The 23,268-nt window shown below is 39.5% G+C and overlaps 1 long non-coding RNA gene across 1 annotated transcript in view; it reads right to left on the minus strand.

Annotated features, from left to right (window-relative positions):
- Nucleotides 1-224: 224 nt before the first annotated feature.
- The window catches only part of LOC138750427 (uncharacterized), a 32,332-nt gene continuing 9,288 nt past the window's right edge, over nucleotides 225-23,268 (minus strand). The window contains exons 2-3 of the long non-coding RNA XR_011349333.1: nucleotides 3,820-3,960; nucleotides 225-732 (exon numbers count right to left, since the gene is read on the minus strand). This is a non-coding gene — a long non-coding RNA (uncharacterized lncRNA). The remainder of the gene's footprint in view (nucleotides 733-3,819; nucleotides 3,961-23,268) is intronic.

Raw genomic sequence — 23,268 nt, forward strand, 5'->3', positions numbered from 1 at the left:
AATTCTTTTACTTGACCACGTCTAGGAATAAAATGCCAAAGAACATTAATAAAAGAGTCTGTATCAAGCAATGACGCTACTTCAATATGAATTGCTCTCATAGTCAAACAAGTGAAAATAACTCCATATTGTTTTTCAACACTTCGTCCTCACTTTACTTGCAAAGGACCAAAATAATCAACTTCCACAGATGTAAATGGGAATTCATCAGGTGAAACTTTGTCCTGTGGTAAATCTGCCATTTGTTGTTGTGTAGGTTTTCATTATTTCTATCAGTCACAAAGAGATGAAACCTCATGATTTCATTATTAATATATTTAAGCACTGATGGGTAGACGTGTGGTTCCACCCTTCCCCAGTTAGACTATTAAATGCTTGATTTTAAAAGTTGTAAAAGTGATTAAAAATACTGTTTATAGACTTTGGAATAGTGGAGGATCGAAATGGCTGCAAATGTGAAAAAATCGAAAACTCAGTTACAGAAGAAATTACCTTACAAAAGTGTTGAAGAAATGAGGCCGAGTTCAAGTTGAAGCAACGGAGTTGTCGACTGGAGTCCCCAAGTCTCAGAGGACTCCTGCCCGGCTAAGTATTACATAGGTACCACTTGCGCTATCGCAAGATGGCTTCAGCTCAGTGATGTGTTCAGCGGTTTCGACTCGTGCACTCGTGAACACAGGCGTGAGGGCGGGCCAGCTGAGCGAGGACAGGCCCGTGAGCCTGCAGCATTGCCTGGTGGTCAGGAGAGATACAGTGTAGCATCAGAAGACGCACCTGCGTAGTCGGTGGCCCTACCGGGTGTGCACAGTTCGTCGAGGGTCCACAAACCTTTGGAGAAGGTGTGGGCTGTGGGGGAGCCTGAGCGACGGTGAACTGATGAGGTCGGCACACTGTGTCGGGTATCCAGACACGCAGCAGCACCGGAAGAGGACCTATTGCTATGGAGGAAGAGGATGCTCAACTTCATTAGAATTTGAAGAACTGGGGACTGTGGCAAAAGAAGGTCGGCCTCAAAGGGAGGTGATGGATCCTGGACTGGATTCTGTGTTTCCAATTCTGGAAGGGATTGCTCAACTCATGGAAGATATGTCAAATATGTCAATGCAGATGACTCATCAGATTTTCGGAAATGAAATCTAAAATGAACACTGTGTGTGAAGAAATAACTTTGATGAAGCAAGATATTAATGTAGTTAAGAGTGATGTTACGAAATGGACACGATCAGAGGATACTGTGCAAAATCATTTTAAAAAGATTGAGGAGGCTTTCTTGAATGCAAGAGTCAAGTGGAGCATAATAGAGAAAAAATGGAAAAGTGGAAGATCCTTTTGTAGATTGGGGGTTTCAGAAGAAGGAATTATTGAAGAAGTTTGACTCATTAGAAAACCAAAGTCGTAGAAATAATGTTAAAATAGTAGGTCTTCCGGAAGATATGGAAGGTTCGGATCCGGTGAAGGTTTTGAAGAAATGGATCCCAAAAGTGTAGGGCAGGTAATTCGTTCCGGATGGACTGGAATTAGATCGAGCAAACAGAGCGTTAAGGAAGAAACCGTTTCCAGGCCAATTACCACGAGCAGTTTTGATTCGCTGTTTTAAATATCAAGACAGAGAGGTGATCCTCCGATTGGTGGTGCAGAAAACACGGAAAAATCAGGCTCCACTGATGGTTCAAAATAATAGGGTTTTTTTAAATGCAGATCTGAGTCAAGAAATTATCAGAAGATGCTGAGAATTTAATTCGGCTTAAGAAGTATTGTGGCGAAAGGGATATAAATTTGCTTTTCGTTATGCAGCAGTATTGAAAGATTTTTATGGGAATTTTTAATCTCAGTTTTTTGAAAATGACCATGATCCTTTAATATTTGCTAATTCATTGCCAGATGTACGAGGAAATGGGCGATCTTCACCATTATCACCGAAAGGAAGGGTCAATGGGAATGGAAATGGGAAGATTGGAAAATATGGAAAGAATGGGAAAAAAGTTGAATTGACGCAAAGTCTTCTCGATATTGATGATCCGGAACAATCATTGGGACTGGAATCACTGGGTTGAATGTTTTTGTTTCAGGACTTTGTGAAAGTCTGACTGGGGGTGGGTGACACTGAGTCCTTTAGTCACCTGCCACTTGTGGACTTTACCACACCCAGATTTTTAGGGGGCTGCTACTTTTGAGTAACTTGTTTTGGGATTGATTTTTCTCTTTTTTTTGGAATTTTTTAAATAGGTGGGATTCAATACAGCGAGACTTAGAAGGGGAGTATTATTTTATAGTGGGATTCACATTTGTGAGAAGGTTTAACAGTAATATACTATGAACTGTGTCAGATACTGTGACACCAGGTTGACAGTGGGGAGAAGGTTTAACAGTAATGTACGATAAACTGTGAGATAGAGTGACACCCATTCACAGATGTGTAAAGGTTTAACGATGATGTATGGTAGACTGATAAGAGATACTGAGACAATGGGTTCACAACATTAACAAGGTTTAACAGTAATGTACGATAAACTGTGTGAGATACTGTGACACCAGGTTCACAATTTGAATAAGATTTAAAGGTGATGTAAAATAAACTGTGACAGATACTATGACACCATGTTCACAATGGGAATAAGGTTTAACGCTGATGTAAAATAAAATGTGGCAGGCAAAGTGACACCAGATTCACAGTGGAGAGAGGTTTAATGCTGATGTGTGGACAACTGAGATCGTTACTGTGACATTGGCTTCACAGCAGTGAGAAGGTTTAACAGTCATGTACGATAAACTGTGTCAGATACAGTGACACCAGGTTCACAGTGGGGAGAATGTTTAACAGTAATGTACGATAAACTGTGTCAGATATTGTGACACCTGGTTCACATGGGGAGAAGGTTTAACGGTGATGTACGGTATGTTGAGGTAGATAATGTGACACCAGGTTCACAGTGGGGAGAAGGTTTAACAGTAATGTACGATAAGCTGTGTCAGATACTGTGACACCAGGTTCACATTGGGGAGAATGTTTAACAGTAATGTACGATAAACTGTGTCAGATATTGTGACACCTGGTTCACATGGTGAGAAGGTTTAACGGTGATGTACGGTATGTTGAGGTAGATAATGTGACACCAGGTTCACAGTGGGGAGAAGGTTTAACAGTAATGTACAATAAACTGTGTCAGATACTGTGACACCAGGTTCACAGTGGGGAGAAGGTTTAACAGTAATATACGATAAACTGTGTCAGATAGTGTGACACCAGGTTCACATGGGGAGAAGGTTTAACGGTGATATACGGTAGACTGAGGCAGATACTGTGACAGCAGGTTAACGTTGTGGAGAAGGTTTAACGGTGATATACTGTAAATTGAGATATATACCATGACACCATGTTCACAGTGGGGAGAAGGTATAACGTTGATGGACGGTAGACTGAGGCAGATTCTATTACACCAGGTTCATAGGGGGAGAAAGTATAACGTTGATCTACGATAGACTGAGGCAGAAACTTTGAGACAGGATTCACATTCTTGAGAAGTTTAACATTGATGTACGATTAACAGTGTCAGATATTTTGACATCAGGTTCATATTGGGGAAAAGGTTTAACGGTGATGTATGGTAGAGGGAGGCAGATACTGTGACACCAAGCTCATTGTATTGTTCATTTATCTTAATTACAACATCTAATTTATATGCTCCATTTTTTTGTGACAACTTCCAAACATTCCATAAACTTCTATTCTAATCATATTTTGTTCATTTAAATAGGTCACCACTAAAATCCCAAATCGTTTGGTCTCTTAATTACACAGCACAAAATTAAATTCTTTACCTGGGTTTGGTTCAACGGCACTTCAGTCTCCTTCATTAATTTTTCAGACCCTCATTTTGTGCTTTATGCTTTGCCCAGCCGATTCACCAAATGGGCATCCAACTCTATCTTCTCAGCTTGACCCAACGTCTCCTCTGTAAACTTAAGCAAACCAAGAAGACTAAAGTTAAAATTTTCACATTGGCATTTTCAAACACAAAAATGACGCTACGATTTGCAATTTCACATCAAAATGGGAAAAAAAAGGGATTAAAAGAATAGAAAATTGTTTTTCAGGAAGTAGATTCTTATCCTTTGAACAAATGAGAGATAAGTATAATATAACTGGAGATACAGCGCTGGAATATTACCAACTGAGATCCTACTTGAACGATAAACTAGGAAGCAATTTGAGTTTACCAGAGGGAAGTAACCTTGAATATGTGATTACAGATACAATGTTAATCAAAAGATTTATAACAAATATGTATATTAAACTGCAAGAAAAGGAGAATGAGGAAACAAATGGTAAAACTAAACAAAAATGGGAACAAGATTTAAATATAAAGATAAAAAAGGAAACATGGGAGAAATTATGTTCTGGAACGATGAGAAATACAATAAATACGAGGCTACGTATGATACAATATAATTGGTTACACAGACTATACATTACACCGCAAAAGTTAAATAAATGGGACCCAACAGTATCTGATAGATGTTTTCGATGTAAAAAAGAAATGGGAACAACAATTCATGCAATCTGGACATGTGAGAGAGTAGAAAAGTTTTGGGATGATCTCAATCAGATATTAAATAAAATAACAGAAAACAATATACCAAAGAATCCAGAGATCTTTCTCCTAAGTAACATAAAAAACAAAGAATTTGGAATTGATTTGGAGGATGCACAAAAAAGATTTGTTAAGATAGCCCTAGCCGTAGCAAAAAAATGTATTATGTCAACCTGGATATTGGAAGATAATTTGAAAATACAACAATGGTATATAGAAATGAATAAATATATTCCATTAGAAAAAATAACATATAGCTTAAGAAATAATATTGAAATATTCGAACAAGTATGGGAGCCTTACATTAAATACAATAGCGAAAACCTACCGGGGACAAACATTACCTAAGATGATGGAAGGAGAAGGAAAGAAAAGAATGGACTCAGTAGAATTTCTGGTGTATTTTTGTTGAATGACAACATTGTCTGACGGGTTTAATGCAACCTAGATTGTATACCTAAAATGGATGAGAGGGGGGATGGGGGGGTGGCTTGGGAGGAGGGAGGGTGGGGGGAGAAAAAGTCACTGTATATGTGTGAAAAAGAAAAAGTGTACATCATGGCTAATGTGATTTATGGTGTGAAAAATAAAAAAAAAAAAATAAATAAATAAATTGAAAATCCCACTTGCTAAACTTGCAAGCAACTGAGTCGCATCCTACAGCTGGAAAATTGCAAGAGAACTACTTGGTTAAAGCAAAGATTCCACCCAGTCACCCCATTAAAGGCCTCCAAGTTAACAACAGATAGCAACCTGAAAGTTAAATTCAAAGATTTGTATCAGGAATATTAACGGGCAGTTAAAAAAAAAAAAATTCTGTTATTGAAAGGAAACTCCTCAGGGAACACCAGGCTCTTGTTGAACAATTCCTGTTGTATTCCTCAAAATGGTTTGAATCTTGATTTCAAGCAGAGTCATTTGGTGAGATTGTTGGTCCAGAACAAACCCTGCCTACACACTCCCTTAAATACCTGCAAAGTCGTGGCTCAGCTCTGCTCCATGCTAAATTTATCAAGCTTTTCTGAAGAGATTACGGACTTCAGATGCTGGTTCGTTGAGTCACAAAAACACTAATGCTTCCCTGAACAACACACCTCTATCTGAAAACCAACAAGAACCTTCCCGAGTGGTAAATATCAACAAGACATAATATCATTTCACTGTTGTGTTTGTGTCGTTGGAGAATTCCCTTTCCATTCAATCAGAATTAGAGTTTTGGGTGCCGTATTTGAGAAAAGATGTGCTGGTGTTGGAGAAGGTCAGAGATGATTTCTTGAAATGATATCAGGAATGAAAGGGTTAATGTATGAGGAACAATTGTCGACTCTTTGACTGTACTAGTTGGAGTATGGAAGGGTAAGGGGGACCTCAGAGGCATTTCAAATGCTGGAAGGCTTGGACAGAGTACATATGGCAAAGATGTTTCCGATGGTAGGGGATTCTAGGACAGGAGAGCATAATTTCAGGATAAAAGGGTGTCAATTTAAAACAAATGTGGAACAAATTGATTTTGTCAGTGGGTCGTGAAACCCACGTGAGGTCATTGGGTGTATTTAAGGCAGAGATTGACAAGTATTTGATTCATCAAGGAATCAAGGGTTATGGGGAGAAAGCTGGGGAGTGGGGGTGAGTGGAAGAATGGTGGAACAGACTCGACAGGCCTACTTCTGCTCCTATATCTTGTGATCTATATCCTGCTGGAGACCTAGTCAACCCTCCTCTTGTATTCCATTCTCAGAAAACAGTCTGCATCATGAGTTTGTGTCATGTGAACCCATTTCCGATTGAATCCCATGTTACAAGTAACCCAATGCAAATTCTGCATTGAGAGGACTGCAGCTTCCTCATTTTAAAAATTGTTATGGAGCAGCTCAAATGAGATTTCTTGCTTCTTTTTTTGAAAGGGTTAAAATAGAATCAAATAAAATAGGAGAGGGAAAAGCAGAAGAATTTATGTACAAATGGGAATCAAAATTAATGGTTGGTGATAAAGATACACAATTGTTGAAACATTTGATTAATATATGGAATAAAATAAATGATGTAATTGGTGTAAGTGGATGTACATCTCCCAGAATGTCTTTGATTCAAAATCTTTGTATCTTTTTCAAAGGATCATCAATTTCTGGACAGCGGGTTTCGTAAGGGGATTATAAATGTTGAAGATTGTTATGAAAGGGGTCAATTAATGCCATTTGACTAACTGAGAAATAAATATCGTATAGCAATCGTTTTTGCTATTTCCAACTTAGAACATATTTGAAGGATAAGTTAGGACCAACCATGTTGGACTGAAATAGAAATTCCTTATAAGAGGAATTGTTAAAAAAGTTATTTGATGATGTTCTCTTCATTACAAGTAGAAACTTTTAAATGAGAAGTTCATAAGTTGAGACAAAGGAGGGAAATGGATCTGAATATTGTAAATGATTGGCAAATATGGGCAGATCCATAAAAGGATTTCAATGCAAGATACAAATTAGTTCAGTATAATTGTTTTTACATCAGTCATGTAGCAGATGTCAGCATGGATTTTATTTGAAAGCTGCACCTTGAGTCAGGTGACTCAGGCTGTTGGATTTGAAAACCTTCTCAGGAAGCTGATTTGGCAATAGAGATCACGTGATCCAGGGAAGTTGTATTAATTCACTTCAACGCAGCATTTTGGATCTATTGACCAGAGTTCCACACTGCAGCAGTAAGGAAGGAATTCACAACTAGTTTTTCTTCTTCAGTTACTTATTACACCAGTGAAATTGAATAGAATAAATTCAGAATTATCAGATCAATATTTTAGGTGTGTTGAAGATGTTGCAACTTTCTTGCATTCAACTTATCTTTGTCCTAATGCAAGATCTCTTTGGGGAGAATTACAATATTAATGGAACAAGTTATAGGAGATGTTTTTCCACAGAATCTGACCTTATTTTTATTAGGAAATATTGAAGGAACAAGGCTAAATTAAATCTATTAATATATCAATTGAAATTTGTTAAATTAACGTTAGCGGTGATGAGGACATGTATTGCATTTACTTGGAAATCAGTTATATATATATATACATACATTTTAGGGATGCCAAGATGACATGCAAATATTCAAAGTTGTATTCCTTTGGAGAAAATTACATATAGCTTGAGAAATATATACTCCATGCTTTTGCAAATTTGGCACCTGAATATTCAAATATCAGGCTTCAATTTGTAATAATGCCCTTTCCATCCCTCTAGATATGTGAGATTCTCCTCTTAGTTAAATTTTTTTATTGAGATTTGTTTGATTTCCTTGCCACCGTGAACTCTGGGTAAGCTGACAACTAGTGCAGAGCACCAGAAAACAGAAAGACCACACCCCACCAACATCTCAGAAGCAGAGGATTCAATCCAAAGGTCAGTGTCCAAGGAAGCAGACCAGTGAGGAGTTCTGCAGCTAAAAGACCCACATAGGTGGCAAGCTGTTGGTGACTTGAGGAGAGGAACCCACGCAGGCTGCGGGCTTCTGGACAAAGCAGTCAAGGAACTCACACCAGGCTGTGGAATGCTAGAGAATGGGTCAAAACTGGCTAAAAGGGTGTCAAGTATCAGACCTGGGATACAAGTGAGTGCTAAATGGTTCCTAATTATGTCAGAGGTTCAAAACTGGAGCTCACATTGCCAATGACTTGGATGGTCTGTGAGCATTGAAAGAGAATCCACAGACCCTCAGTGACTTGGCCCAGGGTTTGGGGTGTTGTGGGGGGGGGGGGAGCACTCAGTCTATCTCTGACTGCAAGAGGCATTACAGGCAATTTCTGCCAGAGGTGAGTCTGTCTGTCTGACAGCAGGAAAAAAGCAATTTTGTGTGATATGACACTTTTTAATTACATGACAGTAAATTGTCTCCTGAAATAGAGAGAGGTTCAAGTTTCAAACTATTACAAACTCCACTCACCAGATTATACCTCTTCCCACTTTTTGTTTGCAAGGACATCATTAATTTTATCACAACTCCTCTGCTGCATCTGTCCTGTGACAGATTATATATTTTACATTTTATATAGAGATGTTTTTGAAAGAGATGGATTGGAGGAGTCGTTTAGGTCACAAACAAACACAAACACTTCACAAAACAACCTTTAGTTAAAATGTAAGAGCTTTGCTGAGAGTGAGTCATTCAGGCGCCAAGAGCCTTTGCAAAGACAATACAAGGATACTGTTTTGCTAAAGAATTTCAAAAGCAGGTGTAAATGGATTATTGTTTTTAAACAACAAATGTTTGGACTCAGAAGTTTGGGTCTGGTGTAGTCATCTGGCTGGTTCTAGTTTGCTGTTCTAAGAAGGTCATGTGGTTTTGCAAGCAGAGAGGAGAGACCAATTAGGCTTTTTCTAAAAAGAGAGAGAGAGAGAGAGGGGTGGGGGAGAGAGAGATGGCAAGCTGGCATTTTGTTTTGAAGACAGTTTGTGAGTTTTCAGTTCAGGCTGTTGAAAAACTTTGTTGTCCATACAAGAGGAAATGTCTGGCTAGAAATGATGTTTCACCTGAAATAAGGGAAACAAAAGGAACTCAATGGTGACCTGCAGAAGAGGTTATCATTTGGAAAACCCTAATGGGTCAAGTTTCTTTGGCAAGACACCAAAGTGGCTGATCAGAGGGAATCAGTTAATGTGTGTACAATGAGCAGGAAATCCCTCTCTGAAACCAACAAGAGCCTTCCTGGAGGGTAAACATTTACTTTTAAGCACAAGAGCTTGATGAAAATTCATAAATGTTGAATTCTGTGCACAGTATAAGAATTGATAGACACCGGTGAACTTGGAGTTGTGTCAAAGAACTTTATGCACATTAAATACACCTGCGCTTAAAATTAGAACGTGGTAATGAAAGGCTGTTAATAGTGATAAGTTAAAGTTTGATCCTGTTTGTGTTTCTGTTTAAAGAAAATTAAAAACAATGTTTGTTTAAGTATGAATGGTATTATTGTTCAAAATCTGCCTGTGATTGAAAGTATTCTTGGATTGAATAGACACCTGGGCCAAATGGCGATTGAAGGACAATCTGTACATGATTTTACATCCTAAAGTACAATGACTACTTCTATCCACTAAAGATTGTTAAAAAGCAAGAATAGACAATACAATCACATAAAATTCTCATCCATACAGCACATGTATTAATACACAAAACAATCACATCTCCTTTTTGTTCAGGAAGGGCCTGCACTTCCCAAGGAAACTGAGGAGGTCAAGGCGAACGGCTCTCATCCTGAGATTTTACAGGAGCGCAGTTGAGCCTCCTGTCTGGCTGCACCATTGGATGGTCTAGTTGCTGTAAAGCATCAGACAGGAATGATGCAGAGTTGTGAGGATCACTGGGGTCTCTCTTTTTCTGTAGATGACATTTACTGGGAGTGTAGTTCAAATCGGGTTCAAGGAATAGTACAAAGACCATTTTGATCTAGTGAACAGCATCTTTAACCATGTCCATCATCAAAATGAGGACTTACAGGCTGGGGAATAGCTTCTTCCCACAGGCTGTGAGATGGATGAAAAGTATCCTGTAAGTGCGATAAACCTCCCAAATATTTATATATGTAGCGGATACTTCGATAGAGCTACTAAAGCAACACACACACACACATACCAGGTTAGTCAACACAAGACTGCTTTATTCAGTCTTTACAGGCTTCTTCTATTTACAGCATGTCGTGGGTTCCATGGGCCAAGGTGGGACATCATTATGAGTTTGTTGCAGATCCACGGGACCACAGGTTTAAATTAATCCCTGAGTGTCCCGCACCTTCCGGCAGGAGAATTCACAGATCAACGTGCTGTTCCTCAGCACTCAACACCACGTAGATGCGGTCAATTAAATGTATGAGTTCCCAGCTGTCTGCCTTATGATTTCATGCGCCCACCAAAGAACCATGCCCACTCGGCCCGCTTCACAGCTGCTACACCCCCCCAGAACCATCGCCAGAAAGTAAAACACCAGCTGCATTCACCTTAGGTGGACACCCTCATCATCTGGGATGGGGGCACTGAAAGGTTGAAGCGGGATCCACATGGGCAGGCTTATGTCTTTTCAAACTAAACAGCTGCGAATGTCCCCCAATATCCAAAGTATACTCAAATCCATCCTTCTTCACCACGTGGAAAAGGCTGTCATACGGTCGTTGTAACAGCACTCCTGGGTACTGTCTGCGCACAAAAGCAAAATCAGCGTCCAGGAGTGGTGGGGCACATTCTGTTAAGGGGATCCAAGCCAATGGGTAGGAAAAGCTTTGCTGATCGCGATAACATGTTGAAGCTGCCAAAGGATATTCAGATCAGAGTTGGTTGTGAAATGATTGTCCCATGAAACTGTAAGGACCGTACAATAAACCATCTCTGCGGACAATGCAGACGTATTTATTTTGGAGCTGTGTGCACTCCCAAAAGAACGCATGGCAACTCATTAACCTAATTGGGACCAGTGAGTCGGGCCTTAAAAGTGGACTTTGGGAATGTGAGCGCATTGCCAGTGGGAATGTGAGTGAATTGTGTTCCACGGACTGAATTATTGTGTCGGAAAACCAAATCTAGCCATCCAGTTGACGATGAATGCTCTGGCCCTTGTCTCAGTGTCACTGGATGGCAACGGGATGGCCTCTGGCCAGCACGTGAAATGTTCTACAACTGTGAGAATGTATCTCATGTTTTGAGATTCTGGCAATGGTCCAAGCAGGTCCACATGCACGTGTTCCAACTCCCTGCATACTGGCGGGAAATGTTGAAGAGGTGCTTTAGTGTGGCACTGAATCTTGGCAGCCTGGCAGGAGGTACATGTGCAAACACATTGCACGATGCCTTTTCGCAGTCCATGCTATACATATTTATTTAACATGAGGTTGACAGATGTTCTGATGGATGGATGAGATAAGCTGTGTCTCTGATCAATAAGGTGTTTCCTCCAAGATGCAGGAAACATTGGTCTAATGTAGCCCAAAGACATGTCACAAAGTAAGGTTGGCCACCAATTTGTGCTGCCCCCTGCTGTATGTCAGGTTAGTAATGGCCATACTGTATGCCTGAACATCGGGGCCCATTGCCTGGACACTGGGTAATTCAGGAATATTAATGTCACCCTGAATATTATATATAGTCAGTCTGGACAGCATATTCGTGATGGCATTGTTTTTACAAGATGTTATCCAAGTAGATGTAAGGGAACCCTAAATCTCTGCCCAAAGTACCTATAACCCGCTGGCAGGTGTGAGCACCATTCTTCAACTCAAGTGGCATCCTAAGACATTCAAAAAGCCCAGAAGGGGTAATAATCACCGTTTTAGGAATGTCTTCCTTATGGATGGGATCTGATGGTATCTTATGACAAGATCAACCTTGGAGAAAGCACAGAAATTGTGAAGATGGGAGGAAAAATCTTGCATATGAGGGACGTTAAGACAGTGGGTCTTATCCTGAGATATGGTCTGCTGGCCTTCATAAATCATAGCATAGACTAGAGTATAGCTGGAAAGTGATGCTGCAACTGTTTAAGGCATTGGTGAGGCCAGGTTTGGAGAATTGTTTTCAGTTCTGGTCTCCAAATAGAGGAAGGAAATAGATAAGGTGGAGAGGGTGCAGAAAAGATTTACAAAAATGTTACGTGGCTTACAACATCTAGAGGACAGAGAAAGATTAAGGAGACAGTGACTTTATTCATTGGAATGTAGACGGTTGAAGGGGGTTATGATAGAGGTATTCAAAATTATGAAAGGAATAGATAGACAAGACGTGAGTAGACTCTCTCCCCTGAGGGCAGGGGAGGTTGGAACCAGAGGGCATGAGTTCAAGGTAAGGGTGCAAAACTTTAGGAATGTTAGAGGATGCTTCTTCACTCAGAGCGTGGTGGCAGAATGGAATGATCTTCCAGAAGAGAGAACTGCGGCAGGGTCCTTTCTGTCATTTAAGAGAAGGTTGGATGTGTACATGGATATGACGGTGTTGGAGGGATATGGCCAGAGTGTTGGAGGGGAAAACTAGTGGAATTGTTCATGTGAACTGGCACAGACTCAAAGGATCGATATGGCCTGTTTCCATGCTGCAAACTGTCCTATGATTATATGTGCTGGGCTCCACGGGACAAAGTGGGACATCATTAAGAGTTTTCTGCCGGCAGGTTTGAATTAAACCCCGTGAGTATTCCACGCTTTCCGGCAGACTTCAAAATTCGAAAAGATTACTAAACTATTTCCATGAACCCTCCACATTTACATCTATTTTTCTAAATCCACTCCATAATCTAGACATCTTTACTTAACACAGCCCACATTTCTTCTCCCATTCAAAGCACTCAGTAATACACCAAGGCAGTAAAATAAAAACTCAATGCTGGAAATACTCAGCAGGTCATCTACTGGAAAAATAATCGGAGTTGAAACTTTCAGGTCGATAACCTTTCACTGGGATTCAGAAAGATGATCAAACAAACCGGATTCTCTTTGCTGAGAAAAAGAAGAAGGGAAATAACAAAATGAATACGTGAGGTGAAAAGCCCGAGCAGCAGAAATGGCAGTGGTGCTGGATGAGTGGAGTCGACTCATTGATCAACACATCTGTCTGGATGGAGGAGAAAAGGATAAACAAGACAAACATGATGCCGTCACTGTGAGGTACAATACCACAGCTGCAGAGAATCTGAAATGAAGGAATGGTGAAAATACTTGTTTTTGGATCAATGTGACAAAATTTGAGCTGAAAAAAGAAAACAAAATTGCTTGGCTCTGCCAGAACTCTCTAGATCAAGGGGCACAATAAAATAGTCCAGAAGCCAACATTATGAAATTGAACAGAGAAGTTATACAAATCTGCAGCAAGAGATAAAACACAGTTACATAATTCCATGAAAGTGGTGTCACAGGACGACAGGGTTCTAAAGACAGCTTTTGTCATCTTGGCCTTCATTAATTAACAAAAAGAAAATAGGAGTTGGGAAGTTATGGTGAGGTTTTATAAGATGTTGGTGAGGCCACATTTGGAGTATTGTGTGCAGTTCTGGTCACCTAGCTACAGGAAGGGTATTAGTAAGATTGAAAGAGTGCAGAGAAGATTTACTTGGAAGGTGCCAGGTCTTCAGGAGTTGAGCTACAGGGAAAGGTTGAACAGGTTGGGACTTTATTCCTTGGAGTGTCAAAAAATGAGTAAGAGATTGTTTAAAGTGGCATATGAATGAGAAAAAAGGCTGAGAAAGACTGCAATGGACCTAATTGTGAAGGAAATATTTTGCTTGAGGAAAACTCTCATTGGCCGATTTCCTCTGGAGTTATGAAACCACACACAGAACAAGTCAATGACGTACAATTAAAAGAGTGGTTTTCAAACTTTTTCTTTCCAATCACATTCCACCTTAAGTAATCCCTTACTAACAGAGCACTTCTGGCACAAGGATTAAGTGGAATATTATCCGGGGGGTGGGGCTGGGGGTGTGGAGGAGGAGTTTGAAAATCACTGCTCTAGATGAAAATGTTTCTCCATCTCCGTTTTAAGCAGACATCCTTTTATTCTGAGGTTGTGCCCATTGATCCTAAACTCTCGCAGGACTGGCAAAATCCTCTCTCTCCAGCTCTTTCACTATTCATCAGATTTCAATGAGGTCCTGCCTCATCTTTCTAAACACTGGCGAGTCCAGGCCCAGAACCATCAAATGCTCCTCCAACATTATTCCTCTCATCCCCAGGATCATTCTTGCAAACAACCTCTGGGCCATCACATCCTCTCTTAGAAATGGGGCCTAAAATTGCTCACAACACTTACGACATCAGGACAACCAGAAGGTGGTCACGGGAGGGAAGACAGCTGCAGGGCTGCCTAGAGTCCTTGGATTGGATGGTGTTCAAGGAGTCAGCTGAGGGGAGGGGGGTGCGGGGTCGTGGAAAGATGGCATCGGAAAATGACATGAGAAGACACCTCTCCCTGACTGAACTGTTCAATACTCGAACTGTAGTGACTTTTTTGACTTTATCAGTGTTTTGAAGAGTAATTTTCTACTGTAGGATTCTGGAAATGAAGAAAGGAAAAAAGCAGTGTTGGGCACTGACAGTTGCCCCAATAATCACAGAGACAAAGACTGAGGGGAATGATAGGCTTTATTATACACAAGACTGCAGGCCCGGGTCCAAGTGAGGGAAGTGAAGGGATGGAAGAGGTGGCTCGACCTTTATGGCCTGGATCACAGGGGAGGAGTCCAGGGAGGAGTGTAGGAGAGGATGTCATCAGGAGGGTGGGCCAGCCCATGCCTGTACTAGTCAGTACATTCAATACCATTTCATTACCAGCAACTTAGGAAAAAAACCTAGGTTTTCAACCTTTGAAAAGTGCAGAAGAAGCAAGGCCGACCTTTCAGAAGGAACCTCAGGAGCAGTTAGAGATAGATCCGAATCCTCAACATGGAACTCGGGAGAAGCTGGAAGAAACGTCCGCATCCTCTGCGCATCCAGAGATGCAAGATGTCGCCAAGATCTTTGGCCTGGCGGTGGGCCAGGAGGAGCGCGAGCATGGAATCTGACCCGAGCCTGGCTTGACTAAGGAGAGCGGGGGGGTGGGTGCCCAAATGCAAGCACGAATTAACAGGAAGACGACTGACAGTATGCAGCGCCCCATCTGGAGATGCTCCCCTGCGTGCTACTGAGCTTCTCAGCATGGATGGATGTTATCACATGCAGGAAATTCTGGATCAGATCCACAGTAGGGCTGCCAGGTATGAGGTGGAGGAGGACAACTCAGAAATTCGAGAAGAAGAAGAGCAAGAATGACTACTTGCTGCAGTTGGACTCACTGAAGGAAGGCCTTAGGCTTTAAGAACATCTCCTTCAATTAAAGCTGTTGTTTAACCACAGACACCTTCCCCAATCTTCAAGGCCCCTGCAACAGGGATAGAAGTCAACTTCATGTCTACAGAACTGATCCAACCAAATGAAAAGATGATGTCTTCTATGACCTAAAATTTTGAAACTTTAAATGATCAATTTGCTGGTATAAAGGAAATAATGGCTGGTATGTGTGAAGAAATTACATTTATTCAAGTTGATATTAATAAGAGTTTAACTGCAGTGGACACTGGACAAGGTCAATTTAAGAAGATAGAAGACATTTCTATTGACTGCAAGGACCGTGTGGACCACCATTATGTGGAGAGAATGGATCATATTGAGGATTTGTTTACAGGCTGGGATGTCCAGAAGAGAGATTTGTTAAAAAACATTGATTTGTTGGAAAATCAAAGTTGTTGTAATAATATTAAGATAGTTGGTTTACCGGAAGATATTGAAGGTTCAGATCCTGTAAAATTATTTTTGGAAATGGATTCCAGAGATGTTGGGAGTCGAGTCTTTTTAGATCGGGCTCATAGGGTGTGAAGGAGAAAACCTTTTCTGGGTCAAATGTGAAGAGCAGTTCTTTTAAGATGTTTGTGATATCAGGAAAGAGAAATTATATTGTGGCTTGCGGATCAGAAAGTTGCCTTGATCAGCTTTTATGCTGATTTAAGTCGGGAGATTATTAAGTGATGGAAAGAGTTTAATCTGGTCAAAGCAGTGCTGTGAAAGAAAGGGTACAAGTTTACTTTTTGGTATCTGATGATATTTAAGGTGACTTATGGGCGAGATCAGTCTCAATGTTTTGAGAGTTCTTATGGTGCATTATCTTTTGCAAATTCCTTCCCAGATTTGAAGGAATCGATGGGGAAAATGTCCGAGGATAACATTGAGAATGGGAACGGGAAAAAGAAGTTGGAATCAGAATTGGTGAGTGATGTTGAAGATGAAGCTCAAGCTCAATGTGGGTGTTATCACTGGGATGACTTATGGGTTTTAATGTTCGGTTGGAGGGGTGATGGTTGACTCTACTACTTCTAAAGTCATCTGCCACTTGTGGGATTGACTGCACCTGGTCCACAGAGGCGGATCCGACTCTTGGGCTCTTAGGTTTTTACATTTTTTACAGGGGTTTCTTATTGTTTGAAAGAGGGTTTTGGGTTTTTTAAAAATTTATACCTAATTGTAATTGCTGTGTGAAGTGTCAATCTCGGGAGGAAATTAAGTTATGGCTCATTTAAATTTTGTGACCTTTAATGCTAAATGACTTAATAATCCGATGAAAAGGAAGGGAATATTGGCATATATAAAGAAAATGAAGGTTGATCTTGCTTTTTTGCAACAAACTCATATGGCTGAGAAAGAACATATGAAATTGAAAAGAGATTGGGTCGGACATGTTTTTCATCTCCATTTAATTCGAAAGCTCGAGGTGAGTTGATACTTTGGTTCATAAGAAGATACCGTTTCAGTTGGAATCATTCTCTGCCACATTGGGTAGAGAGCTGTTGGTGAAATGTAAAATTTTTGCTGAAGCATGGACTTTGATGAATGTTTATCCACCCATTGAAAATGATGAAGACGTTAGTTTTGAAACTTTTTTGAATCTGGGTCAAGCTAATGAAAATATTTTGGTTGGTGGGGATTTTAATTGAGTGTTGGATAAATTTCCAAAAACTATACAAGGAACCAAAATAGCTAAATGGATGTTAGACTCAATGAAAGATTTGAATTTGGTAGAAATGTGGAGGAAGTTAATTCCGACAGAAAAAGACTTTTATTTTTATTCACCCAGACATGATTCTTTTTCGAGAATCGACTTTTGCTTAATGTCAGTATAATTACAGGGTAGATTTATACATGCAGAGTATAAGAGTAGGATTTGTCTGATCATTCTTCATTGTTAAGTAGAAGTACACAATCCTTTATCCAGACATCTAAAATCCAGAAAGTTCCAAACACCAGCAAGTGGGGAGAGAGACAGCAGCACAAGTCAGGTGGGAGAGGGATGGGTGAGGGAAATGGCAGCATGACTGGAAGGGAATGGATACAGCAGCACGATTCGGGTGGGCTTAAATCTAGCTTTCCAAAATCCAGAAAAATCTGAAAGCCGAACCACAGTGACCCCTCCAAGGGTTCTGGATAAAGGATTGTGCACCTGCACATGTTCTGGTTTGCATAATGTAGACACCCCTTATCGGTGAAGGTTTAATGGGATGTTATTGAAGCAACCAAAGTTTCTAAGTTATATCAAAGACCATATTCAGTCTTATTTTCAAATTAATACATATTCAGTACAAAGTAAATTTGTTTTGTGGGATGTTTTAAAAGCTTATTTAAGAGGTCTGATAATCAATTATACTGCAAGAATTAAGACACAGCATTTGGCAGAGAGGCAAAATTTGGAGAAGGAAATAACAATTTGAGAGAAGGAATTCCAATGAAATTCGACTGTGGATAAAAAGACTTTTTTGATTCAGTTGAAACTGTTATAATATAATGCAAACATATAAATATGAAAAATTAATACAATTATCCAAATAGCGATACTATGAGTAAGGAGAAAGAGCGCATAAGGTTTTCGCTCGGCAATTAAAGACTGAACAGGCATCAAGGACAATAAATGCGATGAGATAATACAGGAGTCACTTTTAAACCTCAGAAAATGAATGATGAATTTCACTCATTTTACCAGAATTTATATCCTTTTGAAGTAAGTCAGGATGAGGAACGTGTTGAGTCTTTTTTAGGTAGTTTGGAGATAACAGTTTTGGACGATAAAGATAGGACAGAATTGGAAGTTCCTTTCAATTACTTAGAAATTGAAGAAGCTATATTGAATATCACCTGGAGAAGATTGGTTTTTCAGGAGGGTTTTATAAAGAATTTTTGGTGGATGTTCTTAAACAAGCTACAGAAGAGCAAAAGCATTTCCAGAATCCTTTTCTAGACCTAGACTTAGCTATTGCAAAAAAGAACGAGCCCCAATGAAAGTTGCCTCATATCGACCAATATCTTTATTAAATGTAGATTATAAGATAGTAGTTATTTAAAAAGGGTTCAAGGAGGAAGCCTGGCAACTATCGGCCTGTAAGTTTGACGTCTGTGGTAGGTAAATTAATGGAGAAAATTCTTAGAGATAGTACTTATAAACATCTGGATAGACAGGGTCTGATCAGGAGCACTCAACATGGATTTGTGGGAGGAAGGTCATGTTTGACCAATCTGATTGAATTTTTTGAAGAGGTGACTAGGAATGTGGATGAGGGTAGCGCAGTGGATGTTGTCTATATGGACTTCAGTAAGGCCTTCGATAAGGTACCACATGGAAGGTTAGTTAGGAAGGTGCAGTCTTTAGGTATAAATTTTAAGATAGTCAAATGGATTGAACATTGGCTGAAAGGGAGAGGCCAGAGAGTGGTAGTGGATAATTGTCTGTCAGGTTGGAGGCCGGTGACCAGTGGTGTGCCTCAAGGATCTGTATTGGGCCCATTGTTGTTCGTTATATACATTAATGATCTAGATGATGGGGTGGTGAATTGGATTAGTAAATATGCAGACGATACTAAGATAGGTGGAATAGTGGATAATGAAGAAGGTTTTCAAGGATTGCAGAGGGATTTGGGCTGCTTAGAAAAGTGGGCTGAAAAATGGCAGATGGAATTTAATGCTGATAAGTGTGAGGTGCTTCATTTTGGTAAGAAGAATCAGAATAGGACATATGTGGTAAATGGGAGAGCATTGAGGAATACAGAAGAGCAGAAAGATTTAGGAGTAACGGTACATCGTTCCCTGAAGGTAGAAACTCACGTGAATAGGGTGGTGAAGAAGGCTTTTAGTATGCTGGCCTTTATCAATCATTGAATGGAATTTAGGAGTTGGGAGGTGATGTTGAGATTGTATAAGACGTTGGTGCGGCCTAATTTGGAGTTCTGTGTGCAGTTCTGGTCGCCTAATTACAGGAAGGATATAAACAGAGTGGAGAGAGTGCAGCGAAGGTTTACCAGAATGTTACCTGGGTTTAAGCATCTAGAGTATAGGGAGAGATTGGACAGATTAGGTCTTTATTCTTTGGAGCGTAGAAGGTTGAGAGGGGATTTGATAGAAGTATTTAAAATTATGAAGGGGATAGACAGAGTGGATGTGGATAGACTATTTCCGTTAAGAGGAGGAAAGATTAAAACAAGAGGACATGAGTTAAGAATTAAGGGGCAGAGGTTTAGAGGTAACATGAGGGGGAACTTCTTTACTCAGAGAGTGGTAGCCGTGTGGAATGATCTTCCGGGAGAAATAGTGGCGGCGGAGTCAATTGTATTATTTAAGAAAAGGTTGGACAAGTATATGGATGAGAAGATGGAGGGTTATGGGCATTGTGCAGGGAGGTGGGACTAGAAAGGGGTGTTTGGTTCGGTGCGGACTAGAAGGGCCTAATGGCCTGTTTCCGTGCTGTAATTGTTATGTTATATGTTATGTTATCCAAGCTAATAGACTTGCAAAGTATTTATCACGTTTAATACATGTTGATCAAGCAGGTTTCATTAAGAATAGATTTTCTTCTGAAAATATTGTTAGACTGTTGACGTTGATTAATGTGTCAAGACATTGTTTGAATGAATCAATGAGAGTGGCATTAGATGCGGAAAAAGCCTTTGATCGAGTTGAAAGGTACTTTTTATTTAAAGTACTTGAAGATTTAAGTTTGGACCTTTTTTACCTGGTTGGGTTAAAGACTTGTATAAAAATCCCTTGGTGAGGATGGTGACGAATGGACAAATTTCAGATACGTTTAATTTAACACGCTCCACTAGGCAAGGTTGTCCTTTGTCACCATTGGTGATAGAACCGCTAGCCCAAGCTATAAGACAAAATTATAAAATTAGTGGGATTAAAATAAAGGAAGAGAATATAAGGTTTGGTACAATATGGAGAAATGTCTGGATATAAGGTTAATCAGGATAAGAGGAAGATATTACCAATTACAGAGGAAGATTATCCTGCTTGTAAACAGATTACACAGCTTAAATGAAAAATGAAAATTAAATATTTAGAGGTAATGGTTGATGTGGATTATCAACATTTGTGTAAGTTGAACTATGTTTCTCTATTGATAAAATTAAAGCTGATTTAATCAAATGGAAAAACCTTCCTTTGACATGAATGGCACATGTGAATTGTATTAAAAAGAATAATTTTCCTTATATTTAATAGCTTTTTCAATCAATTCCATGTTCGCTTCCAAACATAGTTTTTAAAGAGTTATGCAGCAATCAGAATATTTTTATAGAAAGGTACATTGGCTAGAGTATTTTTGCAAAATTTAACATGGCAATATGCATTAGGGACGACAATGGCTTCATTTTCAGAATTATTTACTAAATTATTAGTTAATTATCAGTTAAAATTTATTAATAGGATGTTCAATGTTAATCAACCTCCACACTGGGCTAAAATGTTATTATCACAGATTTCACATTTTATTATACATCAGTGTATATTTAGATGGACTCCTCGTCTTTTGCATTATTATAATGTGCCAGTATTATGACATGTATGTGATACTTGGTATAAAAGAAATCTGTCAATAGGAACTGGAGGTAAGGTTTCATTACAAATTCCATCATATCAGGATAACTACATCTCCTTCTCGATAAGTAATCTCAGTATTTAAAGATTTGCCAGATGAAAGGTGTTCAAGTGTTAGCAGATTGTTTTGAAGATGGGATATTTTTTTCTTATGTTAGGCTTCAGGAAAAAATTGAGGTACTGTTAAATTCTTTGCTTGCATATTTTCAAGTACATGCTCCAGTAGTGAAGAGTTTTGGGTGGGAATCGAACATGCCTAAGTTAACTAAATTTAAAAATTTAATTGTAAATGGGGCAGAAAGGGATTTATTTCAGAAATGTATTCTTTGTTGCAAGAAAAAATGGCTAAACTGGATTTAGATAAATCAAAGCCTAAATGGGAGAAAGATTTATCCTTAGAATTATCCCAAGAAGGATGGACTACTATGTGTGAAGATAGTGTGACTAAATTTGGTGAACTACAATTTTCAACATCAGTTGTATTAAATCCCGGAAAAGTTAAAAAGATATGGATTTAGTCATTCGGATTTATGTTTTAATTGTGGGACTCAAATTGGTACTTTTTTTTCAATTCTGTCTGGTTGTGTGATAAAGTAAGTCTTTTAGGATAAAAATTAGAGTTTAAGGCGGAATTATTGGAGACTACTTTAATGTTAGATCCACTGCTTTTTTTAAATGGGGTATATTACAACTTTAACAATGGGTTTAAGAATGGATAAATCTCAAATTGAGTTTATTCAGTAAGTATGAGCAGTGGCGAGGGAATGTATTGGGATTACTTGGAAAAATTATGTGGATTTAAATATGAATCATTGGCAAAATGAAAGCTTGTATTTGTTTGGAAAAGATAACAAATTACGTGATTTTTTAAATGTGAAGATTGGTCTAAAATTTACAGTCTTTTGCCTCTCTTCCTTCTTAAAGAGTGGAGTAACATTTACAATTTTCCAGTGCAGACTTGGCAGACAAGGATAGATGGACTTTAAACATGAACATGGTGAGTAATTAGTGAAGCTATTCATTCAGATATACTGCTCACAACTAAGTAATTCCAAAACACCCAAGTTATAGGGTTCCACATGAGAGGCGAGGCCAATAGCCGCAGAGATCAAGACAAAGCTGAATCATACACACCATTACTACCAAGATTTACATTAGTGACATATCAGAGTCAATGCGATACTTTAAGATTAGTTACAGCACAGTAACAGACCCTTTAGGCCCACAAACCTGTGCCTCCCAATTCACCTTCAACACACTCATACTTTTTGAACAGTGGGAAAAATCTGGACCCCCCTCCCCCACCCCGGGGAAAACCTAAGCACACACAGGGAGAACATAGAAACTCCTCACAGAGAGAGCAGGATTTGAACCCCATCCCTATCACTGGCAGCGCAACAGAGTTGCGATTCTGCCATCCACTGTTGAACCATGTTGGACATGAAGAAACTCAAATCAAGGAAGTCAATAAATGGAGAGCATCAATATTTCATGAGTTGGTACGGATTAGTCCAGATTTTGAGAAAAGATGGATGGACAGTACTTTGCAACAACATAATAACAGTCAGTACAAAAGAAGCCACAGCGAGCTTGCATGGGAGCCAGGAAGGGAAAGTAGCCACTTGATTGAAATAGAAGCAAGAGAATAGGCTCAGGAGCCAGAACCCAAGTGAGAGAAATTCTGGTTCATGAGCAAGTCACGAAAACCCAATGATGCCTTCCAAAGTTCATTCCAAAGGCATTCATCTCAATTTATTTCTCCAGTTTGGGTATTTTAGATCATGACCATTCCGCAGTATTCTTCAACATGTGTTGTTATGAGGTGTAACAATGCAGCTCGTATTTGCACAGCAGATACAATAAGGGATCCACCCTTCCCCCTCTCCTTCATAGTGTCTATTTAAGACAAACATTTTTCTCTCAATTTGCCCATAATCTGCAAAGAAATGATGATGAGATCACAAGATGTTGCAATAGAACTTCATTCATCATTTGATTTGATCGTCTAAACAAGTTTTTTTTTATAAAATACAGACCTGTGAGGATCTCGGATGCATTGCTCGGGTGGAGGTGGGGGCTGGTACAATAAGGACATTCAAAACACTCTAAGATACATGGATGGAAAAATAATAGAGGGTAATGAGTGTGAGGTAGGGAAGGGTTAGATTTGTAACTGCACTGATATACCATCGTTTACAAACAATTAAAGAATACCCTCACACGTTTCCTCCAGAAGACAATGCAGTCGACCTTCTTTATCCTCCT

This window comes from Narcine bancroftii, unplaced genomic scaffold, assembly GCF_036971445.1.
Source record: "Narcine bancroftii isolate sNarBan1 unplaced genomic scaffold, sNarBan1.hap1 Scaffold_142, whole genome shotgun sequence".
NCBI lineage: Eukaryota > Metazoa > Chordata > Chondrichthyes > Torpediniformes > Narcinidae > Narcine > Narcine bancroftii.